General features: G+C 53.4%; 1 protein-coding gene across 1 annotated transcript in view; it reads left to right on the forward strand.

Moving 5' to 3' along the window:
* SNX29 (sorting nexin 29) overlaps positions 1-15,796 on the forward strand; it is a 576,571-nt gene that overhangs the window by 541,094 nt on the left and 19,681 nt on the right. The window lies entirely within an intron of this gene.

The raw sequence follows: 15,796 nt of genomic DNA on the forward strand, positions 1-15,796 counted from the left end.
AGATGACACCACCCTTATGGCAGAAAGTAAAGAGGAACTAAAAAGCCTCTTGATGAAGGTGAAAGTGGAGAGTGAAAAAGTTGGCTTAAAGCTCAACATTCAGAAAATGAAGATCATGGCATCCGGTCCCATCACTTCATGGGAAATAGATGGGGAAACAGTGGGAACAGTGTCAAACTTTATTTTTCTGGGCTCCAAAATCACTGCAGATGGTGATTGCAGCCATGAAATTAAAAGACGCTTACTCCTTGGAAGGAAAGTTATGACCAACCTAGATAGCATATTCAAAAGCAGAGATATTACTTTGCCAACAAAGGTTCGTCTAGTCAAGGCTATGGTTTTTCCTGTGGTCATGTATGGATGTGAGAGTTGGACTGTGAAGAAAGCTGAGTGCCGAAGAATTGATGCTTTTGAACTGTGGTGTTGGAGAAGACTCTTGAGAGTCCCTTGGACTGCAAGGAGTTCCAACCAGTCCATTCTGAAGGAGATCAGCCCTGGGATTTCTTTGGAAGGAATGATGCTAAAGCTGAAGCTCCAGTACTTTGGCCACCTCATGTGAAGAGTTGACTCATTGGAAAAGACTGATGCTGGGAGGGATTGGGGGCAGGAGGAGAAGGGGACGACAGACGATGAGATGGCTGGATGGCATCACTGACTCGATGGACGTGAGTCTGAGTGAATTCCAGGAGTTGGTGATGGACAGGGAGGCCTGGCGTGCTGCGATTCATGGGGTCGCGAAGAGTCGGACACGACTGAGCGACTGATCTGATCTGATCTGATATATATTTACACACACACACACACACACACACACACACACACACCACATCTTCCTTATCTAGTCACCTGTCTTGTCGATGGACATTTAGGTTGCTTCCATGTCCTAGCTATTGTGAATAGTGTTGCTATGAACATAGGGGTGCATGTGTCTTTTGAAATGGTAGTTTTGTCTGGGCATTTGTCCATCATCTTCATTCTCTTCCGAGTAGAACCCTTGAGTTGTGACAGAAGCAGTGCTGTCAACACAGGTCCACTCTCCTGGAGCCACATTCTGCCTCTTCAACTGCCGAGCTAGTAAGGCCCCTTCTTGAACCTGGGACTGGCCAAGGGCAGTCTGATACCAGGCGAGGAGCCCAGGCAGGGGCAGGAAGAAGGTCCACTGGGCAGAGGAGGGGCTGGACTTGTCTTTAAATCGCTGGAATAAAACACTCGATGTGAAGAGCCAACTCAGTGGAAAAGACCCTGATGCTGGGAAAGATTGAAGGCAGGAGGAGAGGGAGACAGATGGTGAGATGGTTGGATGGCATCACCGACTCAATGGACATGAATCTGAGCAAACTCCAGGAGATGGTGAAGGACAGGGAAGCCTGGCCTCCTGCAGTCCATGGGGTCACAAAGAGTCGGACATGGCTTAGTGACTGAACAACAGCCACCACCCTCGATCCCTCACGTCCCCTCTCTGAGTCTCTGCCCCTCGCCTCTGAAGTGGGTGTATTGCACTAAGCCCCCTAGTGTGATGGCTGTGGGGCCTCTAGGCCCCTTCCTGCCCAGTGCCCCACCTTAGTGGGTTTTCAGTGGATGAGCATTTGCTGTGTCTTCCTTGAGTCAGAAGAAGCACAGCCACGTACGGGCTGATTTAGCAGTCTGGCAGGCTCCCTGGGGGAAGTGGCTTCCATCCCAGTCATTTTGAATCAGAGCCCGGAATGTTCATCTGTTTGGGTCCAGCTGTGGGCCCCTGACACCGGCACCCTGGTGTGTGCCATCCCAGTCTGTCACCATGGTGATGCCCAGCATCTCTCTGGCTCAGCCCAGAGGTGGCATCAACTGCTTGTCGAGACCATGCTCGGGACAGCGGGTCCTAGTGGAACCGGGCCGGGTTTGGGAACGAAACGGGATCTGATTTTCGTGAAACAACAACGGTGGCGATAATAATTATCGGCAGCTGTCATTGGTGGAGCTTGTCTCTGGGACCGGGGGAGACACTTTCTATGCCTTTTCTATGCCCTGTCCCTTAGTTAGCATTGTTGCCATTTTACAGGTGAGCAAGCTGAGGCTCCATAGGTTAAATGACTGGCCTGAGGTTCCAGAGCAGACCCTGCTGGCTGCAGAGTCCAGGCCTTCCTGTTCCCTGCCACGGCTTCCCCTCAGAAGGACACGAGGGCTGCTGTGTTGCCTCATGGCTGAAAGTAGGATCCGGGCTGCAGCCTATTCCAGCTGCTCAGGGTGGCAGAGAAGCCCTGACACAGAGAACGCTCCTCTCATGCCTGACTGAGAAAGTTCGCCTGTGTTAGGGCTCCAGTGCAGAAAGCATGGGAGCTGCGCGTTGGTTTGCCCCTTTTCAGGTGAGATCGGCCGTCAGCTGCCACCGCTTCTTCCCATGGGCTGGGCACGGGCTGGCTGCTCTGATAACCGTCTCATAGTTCTCACCACGGGTCCTCTCTGACCCTCAGAGTTCTCCTCTGTGCGTTCCCGCCCGGTCGTTTCAGTCGTGCCCGACTCTTTATGACCCCATGGACTGCAGCCCGCCAGGCTCCTCTGTTCATGGGAGCAAGAATACTGGAGTGGGTTGCCATGCCCTCCTCCAGGGGATCTCCCCAACCCAGGGATTGAAACTCTGTCTCCTGTAGCTCCTGCCCCGCAGGTAGATTATTTACCGCTGAGCCCCCAGGAAGCCTCGTCCTCCGCTGTAAGACAGGCTTATTACTAGCCTTCCCTCAGAGGGACGCAGCTGTGGTAACAATTTATTTTAACTTCCCTGCGTCAGAGCCTGCACCCAGCACCTTCCTTGTATTTACTTGTTGACCCTCTTGACTTTGGGGCTGTGAGGGTGCCAGCCTCAGCCTACAGAGGACGGCACAGCAGCTAGGCGACCCGCCCCGGCCCCACAGCCTCTCCTGAGGGCAGGGACCTAAGCCCGGGCTGTCCACCCCAGAGCCGCTCAGCTGCTCAGTTAAACCCGATGCTCTAAGAGCCCGGCGTGTTGCTGGGCAAACAGTAGGTGCTCAGTGTACGTGAGTTTTCTCCTCTTTAGTGAGTGCCCCGAAGGAATTCCTGCAGGCTCCCACAGGAGGGCCGGCCGCTCTGTCCACTGCCCAGGTTGAGCTCAGGGAGAATTGTTTCTATAGAACTTTGGTCCCTCTGAGTCTTTTCAGAGCTTCCTTGAGGCCTTGGGCTGGGCCAGCCAGGCCGAAAGCCTCCCCGCCTGCCCCCGCAACCAAGTGGTGCCGGGAGTGGGGGCCCAGGGCGCGGGCAGCCTTCTGGCCAATGCGCTGGGCCTGCCTTCTCTGCAGAGGTTTCCTCTCCACTCCCTAACCCCACACCCTGCGCAGTGGGGCGGGCAGCCTCCCGGGAGGAGGGCCGCCCACGGGCAGGGCCTGCAGGGTGAGCATGGGGTCTCTCCCGCAGGACCAACGTGCCCACCCCCGTTGGTGGAGGCCCACCTCACACGGTGCCCAGCTCATGCCTGCAGGTGTCTGAGATGTGGGTGCATGCGGCAGTGAGTGCCTTCCTGTTGGGGAGGGCTGAGCCCCCTGGGGGCATGGTCTCTCCCACAGGACCCATGTGCCCACCCCTGTTGGTGGAGGCCCGCCTCACATGGTGCCCAGCTCACGCCTGCAGGTGTCTGAGATGTGGGTGCATGCGGCAGTGAGTGCCTTCCTGTTGGGGAGGGCTGAGGCCTTCTTTCTCACAGAGGAGTGAGGCCACGTGGGGCTGGATTCCAGGTGAGATGTCCTCACCTGAAGCCAGTCCCCGAGCTGGATGCTCCCCTGCCTGCTGAGGCCCCATCTCCCTTGAAGGAGGAAGTTCTCGCCTTTGGTTTTCCTACTCCTAGTGCCTCTGGGAAGCTGGGCTCCCCCAAAGGAGGAGAGGAGAAAGGGGTGCAGAGGGTCCCCATTTGACACAGGTTTGGGGTGAAATCAAGGACAAGCTTGGGAACTGGACACCCATCTAACCCTGGCTCTGCCAGCCCTCCAAGCCCAAAGATTGGTCTTCAGGCCAGGCTGTCCTGGCAGGGAGCCCTGTCTTGGGCTAGGGACGGAGCAATGAGCCAGGCACCCTAGTGCCCGCTTGCCCAGAACTCAAGTGCAGTGAGAGGGTGGGTGTCAGGGGTCCCGAGGTCACCCCCAGATCCACTGAGCCACTGGGAAACCCAGAGACCCGGCATAGACTCACACTCTTGGCTCTGATTCATCCTGGTGAGTGGATACAGGGCAAGGTGAGCAAACAGGAAAGGTACGGGGCTGGAGTCCAGGGAGGTCCAGGTGCAGGCTTCCAAGATCCTCAGCCAGGGACTCACACCGGATGCACTGAACACTCCCAGCATCAGACTGTGACATGTGAAATGTGGCCAAGCTGGGAAGCGCTTCAGAGACTCTGCAGCCAGTCTCTTTACTGGGGTGGAGGCTGACATGCCAGGCAGCCCCAGGGATGGTTTAGGCCAGAGCTGGAGAGTACAGATCAGTGGTCAAACTGCCTTTAGTCCCCCTGAAGCATCTCCAGGGGCTTCCCTGGTGGCTCAGCCTGCCAATGCAGGAGATGCAGGTTCAATCCCTGGGTCGGGAAGATCCCCTGGAGATGAAATGGCAACCCACTCCAGTGTTCTTGCCTGGAGAATCCCATGGACAGAGGGGCCTGGTGGGCTACAGTCTGTGGGGTTGCAAAAGAGTCAGATAAGCAACAACAGCATCACCAGATATTAACCCTGGGACCAGAACAAGGTCTCCCCCTAAGCCTTCACTGATTCATCCATAAAATGGACCGCATGCTGGTCAGCAGTTTCCATCCGGTGGGACGTCTGCTTCCTATAAAAACAACCTAGGAGTGTGTGTCAGGCCTTCGTATTTTTCAGGGAACTGGAGGTTCGGGGACTGTGTGGCTGGATTGCAGTCTACACTGTTGGCAGGCTCCCAGCCCTGGAGCTGTACTTCGTTTCCACATCTTCACATTTCCTAATCATTAAAAAAATACTTGGCTGCACCAGGTCTTGGTTGTGGCACGTGGGCTCTTGAGTTGCAGCATCTGAACTCTTAATTGCTTCATGTGGGATCTAGATCCTTGATCAGGGATCGAACCTAGGAACCCTGCACTGGGAATGCGGAGTTTCAGCCACTGGGCCACCAGGAAGTCCCCACATAACCCCATCCCTAACTCCTGAGCCTTTAGAGACTTAGGGAGGCTTGGGAGACTAAAGCAAAAGCCTTTGACTTCAAAGGACAGGGACACAGGGTTTTATATGTGGTTCCAGTCCCCTCTTTTCTTTGATTCTCCTCAGTGGACATGAGTTTGAGCTAACTCCAGATTGAGATAGTGAAGGATGAGGGAAGCTTGGCATGCTGCAGTCCATGGGATCGCAAAGAGTCGGACACGACTAAGCAACTGAACAACAACAATTTTAAGGGGAACAGATTCAGGAAAAGAAAGGGAATAAAGGTTTGGATAGAGAGAGTTAATCAGAAACTTGGCAGAGGAGCTCAGCAGGAACACCTTGGTCTTAGCTCAGTGAGACACATGTAGAACCTCAGGCCCCCAGAGCTCTAAGAGAATAAACACATCCGTGTTGTTGGAAGGGAGCGCATGTTAGGCAGCTTGTTAAAGCAGCTGTGGGACCCGAATACACCACTCTTTCCCCTCTGCCCTTGATTCTGCTCTCTGCTTTGCTGGATCTCGTTCTGAATCCCCTGCCTTCCAAGGCTCAGTCCAGATGTCACCTTCTTTGTGACCGGCCCTTCCTGCTGCATCTGTGTGGCAGGTGAGGCACTTTTCTCTGACAGCACTGTCACCGCCTGGCTTGTATGGGGACGCAGGGACAGTTGGTGACAGCCTGTGTATCCTCTGAGCCGTGTGCCTTGAAGGTGAAGCCCTCTGGGAATCACCTCTGGCGCCTTCTATCGGCTCTCATTAAAGTAGGCTTGAATCACTCTTGTCTCCTTGAATATTCATTGGAAGGACTGATGCTAAAGCTGGAGTTCCAATACTTTGTTCACCTGATATGAAGAGCTGACTCATTGGAAAAGACCCTGATGCTGGGAAAGACTGAGGGCAGGAGAGGGAGCAACAGAGGATGAGATGGTTGGATAGCATCACCAACTCAATGGACATGGGTTTGAGAAAACTCTGGGAGATAGTGAAGGACAGGGAAGCCTGGTGTGCTGCAGTCCATGGGGTCGCAAAGAGTCCAGCGTGACTTAGCTACTGAACAACTATGTCCCCTTAAGCCCCATGAACTTGGCCAGCCAATGTGCTCTGCCCAGGCCGTCCGTGTGAGTCCTGCACTCCAGCTAGAGCTGTGGGGGCCCTGGTCAGAGGGTGGACCTAACGCCATCCAGCTCTCTCTCGGTTCCTTGAGTCTCCAGCCAGGGTCCTGGGTGTGCGTTCTGCAGACGCTGGCACTCATCTAGGCAGCTGATGTTTTCCAGGGACGTGCAGTGGGCCAAGTGACCAGGGAAACCTCAGAAAATATGAGAGCTGAGTGCCCGCTCTCCTGGTGTTTTTGGTCTGCTGAGGGCAGCAAAGAAAACTGAACAGGTGATTCTAACTATAGGCCAAGGGGTCAGGGCAGAGTTCTCCAACAAAGGGACAGCTGGTCACATCAGGACATCTGGGCAGGAATTCCAACATGGACCAAGCATGGGGGCGGGGCGACAGGTACAGGTCATGGAATGTCCTGGAACTTAGTGTCATGATTACAGCCAGCTGCTCATTGTAGCATCTGAGTTTATGTTTAGTGATGTGGTTTCTTGAGGACACAGCAGATGGAAAATCCCGGGATCAAATTTTGACCTTATATTTAACAATTTTCATCCTCATCCTTGTATTGCTGTCTGTTCAGTGTCTACAAGTGAGGCCCCCTCACCAGGCCAGGCCCCTCACGATGCTGTGTTTTAGTGTCATTCTGGACTCTCCCATGCCTCCAGGAAGGGTTGGAGCAGGGTTCAGGCCTTGCCCTGGGACCCAGTCCTAAGCCTAGGCCTCTTCTGCCCCAGGCCTTCCATAGCCAGCCTCAGCACTCTCGACTTCTGCACATGTCTCTGAAAAGAAGACAGAGCACAGGACTTCCCTAGTGGTCCAGTGGTTAAGAATCCACTTTGCGATGCAGGGGACGTAGGTTCAATCCCTGGTCAGGGAACTAAGATGCCCCCATGCCATGGAGCAACTGAGCCCAAGGGCCACAAATATTGAGCGAGCCCAGCACGACCAGAGGGAAAGATCAGTATGACCAGCTGAGACCCAATGTGGCCAAAAATAAGAGAAAACAGAGCTGCATAAACCAGCTCAAAGCAGTCCCCACGCCTGGCATTTTGGTGTCCTGGATGCTATTCAGGGGCCACTGGAGACCCAAGCAAAATCTGTTCCGGCGTTTCGCTCGAAACATGTTGGGTGATAAGCAGACGGCTCATTCTGTTTGCTGTCAAGTGCTGGTAGAGGAGGAAGCCCTTTCCTGGTCCCTGCGTTTGGGGCCAGCCAGCCCTGCCTCCGTGATACTGTGCAGCCATTGATGGATAAGATCCAGCTGGGATCAGACAGCCAGAGAGTTTAGAACAGAACTCAGTAAACTGTGGCCCACGAGCCAAGTCCCACCCACTGCCCGTTTTTATAAATAAAGATTTGTTAGGACACAGTCACTCCCATTTATTTATACACTGTCTGTGGTGCTTGCATGCTTCATAGGCAAAGCTGAGTAATTGCCAGAGACCAGAGGGCCTGGGAAGCCTGAAACGTTTACTGTCAACCCCACTGGAGAGGAAGTTGGCCAGGCTCTGATTGGGGCTGATCTATGTATGGTGCGTGCATGCGTGCTCAGTCGTGTCTGACTCTTTGTGACCCCACAGACTGTAGCACCCCAGGCTCCTCTGTCCTTGGGATTTCCCAGGCAAGAATACTGGAGTGGGTGCCATTTCCTTCTCCAGGAGATCTTCCCGATCCAGGGATCAAACCCGAGTCTCCTGCATTGGCAGGTGGATTCGTTATCCCTGCACCACCTGGGAAGTCCCTGATCTATGTACAGTGACAGAAAATCACCAGGATACATCAGTAAGAGGAGAAAGCAAGATGCAGCGCAGTGCCTACGTTTTCACTTTTAGAAATAGCAAAGAAAACATATGTACATTTTGTGTGTGAGTGTGTATGTATATACACACACCGGTACGTGCTTTATGTCCAGAATCTGGGATCTAATGCCTGAGGATCTGAGGTTGAGACGATGTAATAATAGAAATAAAGTGACAACAAATGTGATAAACTTGACCAGCCCCACCCCCACCCCCAGTCGGTGGAAGAGTTGTCTTCCGTGACACTGGCCCCTTGTGCCAAAAAGGTTGGGGACCGCTGCTGCCCTGTGTGATGGATAGCTCTGGAAAGATTAAAAGATCTTTAATTAAAAGATTAAAGATCTCTTCCACCCCACCGTGGAGGGTGGGGGTGGGGGTGGGGAGATTTGCTTGTTACGTGTCCTCTGCATATATACGTTTTCATTTTACACCACTTTCTATGTCCCTTATTCAAAACTTTCTATGTTCCTTGTTCAAAAACTGAAATGATTTTGTTTAAAAAGTACATTGAAGCCAAAGAGTTAATATAAAGAAGGTGGAGGAAGGAATATATTTTGCCTTATTTTCTTTAACCTTTTTAGGAAGACAGAGCTACTTCTTCTTTTTTTTTTTTAATGAAGTGAAGTGAAGCTGCTCAGTCATGTCCGACTCTTTGCTACCCCGTGGAGTATAGCCCACCAGGCTTCTCTGTCCATGGGATTTTCTAGGCAAGAATACTGGAGTGGGTTGCCATTTCCTTCTCCAGGGGATCTTCCCAACCCAGGGATCAAACCCAGGTCTCCCACATTGCAGGCAGATGCTTTAACCTCTGAGCCACCAGGGACCTCTCAATTCAAATGACATTTTCATAACAGACTCTGGGAAGAAGACTCTGTGAAAGAAACTCAGTATTGCCAGTTATACGGAAGTGGAAATAAATCTCCAGTTGACTCACAGAGGTAGAAAGGGTTAGGGCGCAGTGGGAAGTGATCTAAGTGTTTCTCCATCTCAGGACAAAGGATCTGTACTCCTAAGTGAGTGCATCCTGGTGGGGGAAGCAAAGCTTCTTCATCTTCTGGTCATGAGGCCTGACCTGAATGATGAAACCAGGGTCCATAGCTGCTGGGAAAGTATCAGAAACCACTGGGACCCTCCATGAGTCTCTTCCACCAGCAAAACTCCATGCACTGTGCTCCATCTGCCCTCTTCCAAGGATGGTTCAAATCATTCCACCACGAAGTTCTGACATTCTCCAGTGTTCCACCAGTTCGCCAACCCATCAGAAACCCGCCTTTGACCTCAGAGCAAAAGGGCATTGTTCTCTCTTTTAAAAAGTGTTTATTTGGCTGCACCGGGTCTTAGTTACGGCATATAGGATCTTTGGTTGTAGCATGTGAACTCTTAGTTGCTGTATATGGGATCTCGTTCCCTGACCAGGGATCAAACGTGGGCCCCTTGCACTGGGAGTTCAGAGTCTTAGCCACTGGACTAGCGGGGAAGTCCCTCTTCTCCCCTTAGCTGGTCTTCATGTTTGCGGCCCTCAGCCCTGGCACGGCACGCTTCTGGACAATACAGAGGCCCTGCCCCCTGCCGTGTGGCCCAGCTGGAGGGAGTGTGGCCTTGGCAGCAGGTAGTAGGACGGAGTATGGGGCTTCCCAGGTGGCACTAGTGGTAAAGAACCTGTCTCCCAAGGAGGAGCCATAGTGATGCGGGTTTGATCCTTGGGTGGGGAAGAACTCCTGGAGGAGGGCATGGCAACCCACTGCAGTATTCTTGCCTGGAGAATCCCATGGACTGAGGAACCTGGTGGGCTACAGTCCAGAGGATTGCAAAGAGCAGACACAACTGAGTGACGAAGCACAGTGGCCTTGGCAGCAGGCTGTAGGAGCATGGGATTTATTCAGAGTGCAGTGGACAGCCTTTGAAGGGCTATAATCAGGGGAGTGAGCTACTATCAGCCTTCTGTCTTAAGAAGTTGCTAAACCTAGTTAGAGGTGACCATTCTGACACCATTAGCCGTCCCTCATCAGAACCACCCTGTCACGCAGGCTGGGCCTAGAGGTGCAGGCTGGGGTGGTCATGGACACCTGGCTCCCAGCTCTGGGATCCTTCTGGGGGTTTTTGAATCCTTAGTCAGTGCCTGACCGCAGTTCTTCCTAGGGGCAGTGCCGGAGGACGGGGACTGTACGAGACCACTGTTGCCTGGAGCTGCCCACCCAGGCTGTGCACGAGGGCGAAGTCGAGAGTGGGGCAACATGGATGGAAATGCGCCGGGGCTGGAATCTGAGCGACAGGGCAGGCGGAGAAGACGGTCCGGTCTGCCTGGAAATGCGCCGGGGCTGGAATCTGAGCGACAGGGCAGGCGGAGAAGACGGTCCGGGCTGCCCGGAGCTTGCTGGGGGGTCAGAAATTGAACAGGTTACCAGCAGATCTGATCAGTAAAAACTCATTTTGCCACACTCCTGCTAGTCGAGGCTGCCCCGGTTTCCCTCGGCTCTGGGGGGTCTCGGCCTGTCCCAGCTGGTGTGCACGCCGTCCCCGGGCGGGAGAGTGGACCCTGGTGAAGCTGGGGGTCTCCAGGCAGCAGCTCAGGGCTTTTTCGTGGACTATTGTGTTTTTTAATTGTGTTTTTCATTAAATGAGTGATGTGTTTTAATTGAAAGGGTTTAAATAACGTGAATATACAGAACAAGCACAAATAGGCCCTTCACCACCGTCCTTCAGGGCTTCCCTGGTTCCTCAGTGGTAAAGAACCCGCCTGCCAATGCAGGAGACACAGGTTTGACCCCTGGGTCGGGAAGATCCCCTGGAGGAGGGCATGGCAACCCACTGCAGTATTCTTGCCTGGAGAATCCCATGGACAGAGGAGCCTGGTGGGCTACAGTCCCTGGGGTCACAAAGAGAGTCGGACGCCACTGAGAGTGCGTGTGCACGCCCCCGGCCTCTGGTCTCTGCGTTAGATGCATATTTGTGTGCACATGCATTTTGAGGTTTCATTTTTTTCATAAAAACAGCATCCTGCCCTGTCTTGTTCTGTAACCTGTTGTCACGTGATCGTACCGTGGAGATGTTTTCTTTTCGGAGCGCGTTGCATCCTTTGAGAGGGCAGCGCTGCTGTTTACACAGGTGCCATCGTGCATTTGATGTGTCTCCTGCCTCCAGGCAGGGTGTTTCCACGCTTCCTCGTTAGAAACCACACTGCCTTGAACGTCCTTACACCCAGTGCCTCTGTAGGAGTGGCCCTTAGACGTGGCATTCCTGAGTCAGAGGGTTTGCACAAGTATGTATTTGTGTGTGTAAACATGCACACGTGTGAACTCACAGCCCCCTCAGCTTTCCTAAAAACTTCCACTGGTCTGTACATTTGTGACCACAACCCCCCCGACTTCTCAGTATCTATATCAAAGCTTGCTAAGGGCCATCTTTCACCTTGTGCCAGGACGACTAATGAGGATGACTCTCTGGACGCGCTGGTCCCCCAGCAGAACTCATTCATTCTCCCATTGGTCATTGAGCACTCCTGTGTCATTCTGTCTCTGCATGCTGGGTTCAGCCAGATTCCAGACCCTCATTGACATAACACACCACGTAAGTCTGGAGTAGGGGGCGGGGGAGGGCGTGGTGGCAGGGAAGGTGGCCCTGAGAACATCCCAGAAGAGGAAAGACCTGGAGGAGGAGGGAGAGAGCCAGGCCAAGAGCCCCCCTTGCTGTGGGAGTGAAGAGACAAAGTAACTGCAAAGGCCCTGGGTGCCCAGCTCTGCTGAGGAGCCCCGAAGCGGGGATGGAGTGGGGAAGGGGACTGCCTAGTCAGCGATGGCCTGGGAGAGCGTCGTGTCCACGGAAGGCGGAAGACTGGCAAGTTTGGAGCAAAAGAGCGCTGTGATTGGGCTTGTTTTATCTGCTGGATCGCTCACACCAGAGGAGAGTAGCAGCAGGCAGAACATGGGAGGGAGGGGTGGGTGGTTCAGGCGAGAGGCGATGGCACCTGGCCCGTGAGGATACCTCCCCAAGAGCAGGGGCTCTGTCTGCAACGGGGTACCTAGTAGGGCTTCAACAAATAGCAGAATTACTGAAAAACGTAAAAACCTGTTGCTTTTCTGCTGTCCAGCGCTCACAGTATCCTCTCCCTGTGCGCCACTGGGCTGCAGCCTCTTTCTGGTTGGTTCGCAGGAGCCCCGCACACACTCTGGACATTTCATTCCCCACCTCCTCCCAGTCCACCTGTCGTTTGAGTCACAGCTCTGTCTTTACATATTTCTGCATATGACATTAGGTCTGTTCACACCAACTTGTATCCCAGCCCAGTATTCTCTCTGCAGCCATCCTGTTATAACCACTGTAGCTTCTGCCTGAAGGGACAGACCTGGGTGATGCTTTGGAGGCTGTTTTTTTTCTTATTCCAACTCTCATAAAAGTGATACCACCTCTTCTGCTTTCTATGAGAGATGTGAACACAGGTTATTACTTGTCTTTTCAAATTGAACCACGGAGCCATTAAATAACTTTTTCACAGTCACACAGCTGGTACATTACAGAGTCAGGTATCAACCCAGGGCTTTCCGATTCCGAGGCCCGGGTTCTTATGGAACACGCTGCTGCCTCCTCTGGGCGAGGACAAAGCACTGTCTGACCCAGAGGACAAGTCTGGTGGGAATGAGCTTGGCGTGTACAGGCCGCTTTGACATTGCCCAAAAGGTTAAGTGGCCCAGGCACAGTGCTAGCATTGGGATTAGGGTGGTAAAGATGCCGCTTCAGAGAGTGACGGCTGCTGTAAAGAGACCAAAACAGAGTAACTGGCAGTGACCTGAGTGAGACTCGGAGGAGGACTTCCGAGCCATCCAGGGTCCCAGTGCAGCTGCAGGAGGTAAGGACGAGATGTAAGGATTTGACTGAGTGCAGAGGGAAGCCATGGAGGAGGGCAAATGGCGGGTGACTTTGAGTTGCAGAGGAATCAAGAGGAAGCAGGGAGAGCACGTGGGAATCTGTCCTAACAGTCCAGACAAGAGGTGGCGGTGGCCGGACCTATGATGTTAGAGCAGAGTGGACTGTTGAGCGTGTATCTACAGGTGGAAGCCAATGGGCCCATGCTTGGATCGGGTCAGGAATATAAGGGAGAGGGAGAAGCCAAGGTGGTGTGTTAGGTTCTGGTTTGTGCGATGAATAGGGTGGGGGAACTGCAGCAGTTACTAAAGTGAGGGCCGGAGAAGGAGCAGAAGTTTGGTGGGGAAAATCACAACATGCATTTGGGCCACGTTCAGGACAGGAATGCCTATCGAACATCTGTGTGGAAATGCCAAAAATTCCAGTGGGTCCATTGACTCTGGAGCATAAAGGCAGTAAGGCTAACATGTAAGTCTGGGAATCTCTGGCATTTAGACACGTGTGATCCCCTAGGTCTCCATGAAATATCACATAGGCGCTGTTGACAGAGACGAGGAGAGAACCCAGGCCCAGGATGCTTGGAGGGGTTGGCCTTAAGTAGGAGCAGGGCCGTGTGATCCTATGTCAGGGAGGAGAGGAGCCAGAGCACCCCGTTTCTGGGTGAACTGCCAGGCAGGGTGGGTCGGGGATGGTCTGGGAAGAGGGAAAAAATGAAAGTCACTTCTGTGGGTGGGGCCCAGTGGGGTTAGCCACGAACTGAAAATACAGCCAGTAGCCCCATCCTGGGCTTTTGTTCCCGCAAAAGGATTTTGTTCTACTGCTTGGCTTAACTAGTGTGGGGTTTGGTCGGGCTTTGTGATGGGGAAGAGCAGCCATGAGGGGATGGGCAGTGATTACCATGGAGATGTGATGCGGGCTGATGTGTGAGAAGGGGACTGAGATGGGGTCAGTGGCAGGATTCAGAGAGGGAGCTTCATGAAAGACTGAGAGAGGGGTCCTAAAGGGCAAGAGCAAAACTCATCTAGCCCCTTTTCCCAAGAGCCTCTCGGGGTAAGATCCCCAACCTAGGACATGACGTATACAGACCTTTTGAGATGTCAGTTGAGTCAGATCAGGAGCCCCAGAACCCCGACTCTGGGTAACACCCCGCTCTGGATAAAAGGAGCTTTAACTGCAGAGGCTCCCAGCCAGGCACCTGGTGCAGCCCCGTCAGCCTCAGGGCCACCTGTAGCAATCAGAATCTCATCCGTTGTGGTTTGTTCCGTGAAGGGATGAAAGCTGGCACGTCCGGGCTCATAGGTAGACAGTGCAGTGTGTGGGTGGACTTGCGTGATCTTCCTGTAAACTAGGCCAAATGCATCTTTACATTTTTAATAGCACAGTTTATCCCAGGGACATGCCTGACCCCCATCCACCTGTCACTTTCTTTACCCACCCCCCTACACCCCCACCCAAGCTCAGCCACTCCCCAGAGTCCGGTTTCCAAGCACAAATGAAACCCGTTCTCACTCCCCCATCCGATTGGTCAACAGAGCCTTAGGGATGCGGTCTCTTCAGCACCTCGGGAGCGTCATCCCAACCCTGCTGCTTTGCCTTGCCCCGTCTCGGCTCTTTCCAGGATCCTCCTCCCAGGGCAGGGTTGCACCAGCCCCAAAACAGGGTTCCCTGTCTCTGGGGCTCATCTCTGTCCCATGGCTCCCAGCTCCATCAGGAGATCTTTAGAGGCTGTGCCTTCAAAGTAGGTTCCACCCCTCCTGCAGCCCCCCCGGCAGCCCCCACGATCCTCTGCCCCACGAGGCAGCCCCTGCCAGTCCTGCCCTCACCACCAGAGCCCACATTGATGGAGAGCATCCCCTGGGTTGTCCTGTTTAACCCCACAGCCCCATTTGTGAATGGCAACCGTAGATTAAGAGCCTTTGCCTAGAACAAGACCAAGAAATTTCTTAAAATAGGTGACTATAGAGAAGATGCAGAGATGGGGGTGGTTGGAGCATGAAAAGGCTCACTCGAGGAAGGTAAATTCACAAACTGTAGAGTCTTCCCAGAGCCTTGGAGACTTCTTACCCCCAATCCCCCGCAAACATCGCCCTGCCACCTGCCACCCAGCCCAGAGGCTGAGAACACGGGCCTGGACTTTTGTCCTGCTCTGTGACATAGGGCTCACGTGACATCACACAAGTCCCTCCAGCTCAGGAAGCCACCCTCCATGGCAGCTTCTTGAGTTTTCACATGTGAAACGAGACCTTCCCTCCCAGGGTTGGTGGGAGGGAGAGCTTCGTAGAGTAACACTGCTGAGCCCTGCGCCTGCCACACAGCAAGCCCGCTGTGAGCGGACCTGGTAGAATTACACATTGTCACTGTCACCAGTCTTTTCCAGGACACATCACTGACATCTGTGGCATTCTGTGAGCAGGATGCCTTGATTTAAAAGGATGTCAGATTTTAAAGCCGGTCCCTCTAGGAAGTAACCATTTTTTATATTGAAAGGTCCACTATGAGAAATGCATTTGACGGTGGCCTGGAGAACCCAGACTTGCACGAACAGCTGTCGTCCACGGAGGGCAGGGTTTCAGGCTGTCTCTGCTCCCTTTTCATGCCTGTGCGTGCTGGTTCCATTTCTCCCCTACAGTGAGCCTGGCTCGCTCCCCTTTAACTTCTCTACACCCACCTGCTCCCTGCCTGCTGTCTTTTAAAATCTGGCTGTGCCGGGTCTCAATTGCCACATGTGGGCTCTAGTTCCCTGACCAGGAAGGGAACCTGGGCCTCCTGCATTGGGAGCATGGACGGAGTCTTAGCCACTGGATCACCGTGTGAGTGTCCCCTCCTCCTTCTTCCCTTTTTTAACCTGTGCGTGTGTAACCCCCGGGCCAGAACTCAGAGTAGAAAAG

This window comes from Bison bison, unplaced genomic scaffold (assembly GCF_000754665.1).
Source record: "Bison bison bison isolate TAMUID 2011002044 unplaced genomic scaffold, Bison_UMD1.0 scf7180017864293, whole genome shotgun sequence".
NCBI lineage: Eukaryota > Metazoa > Chordata > Mammalia > Artiodactyla > Bovidae > Bison > Bison bison.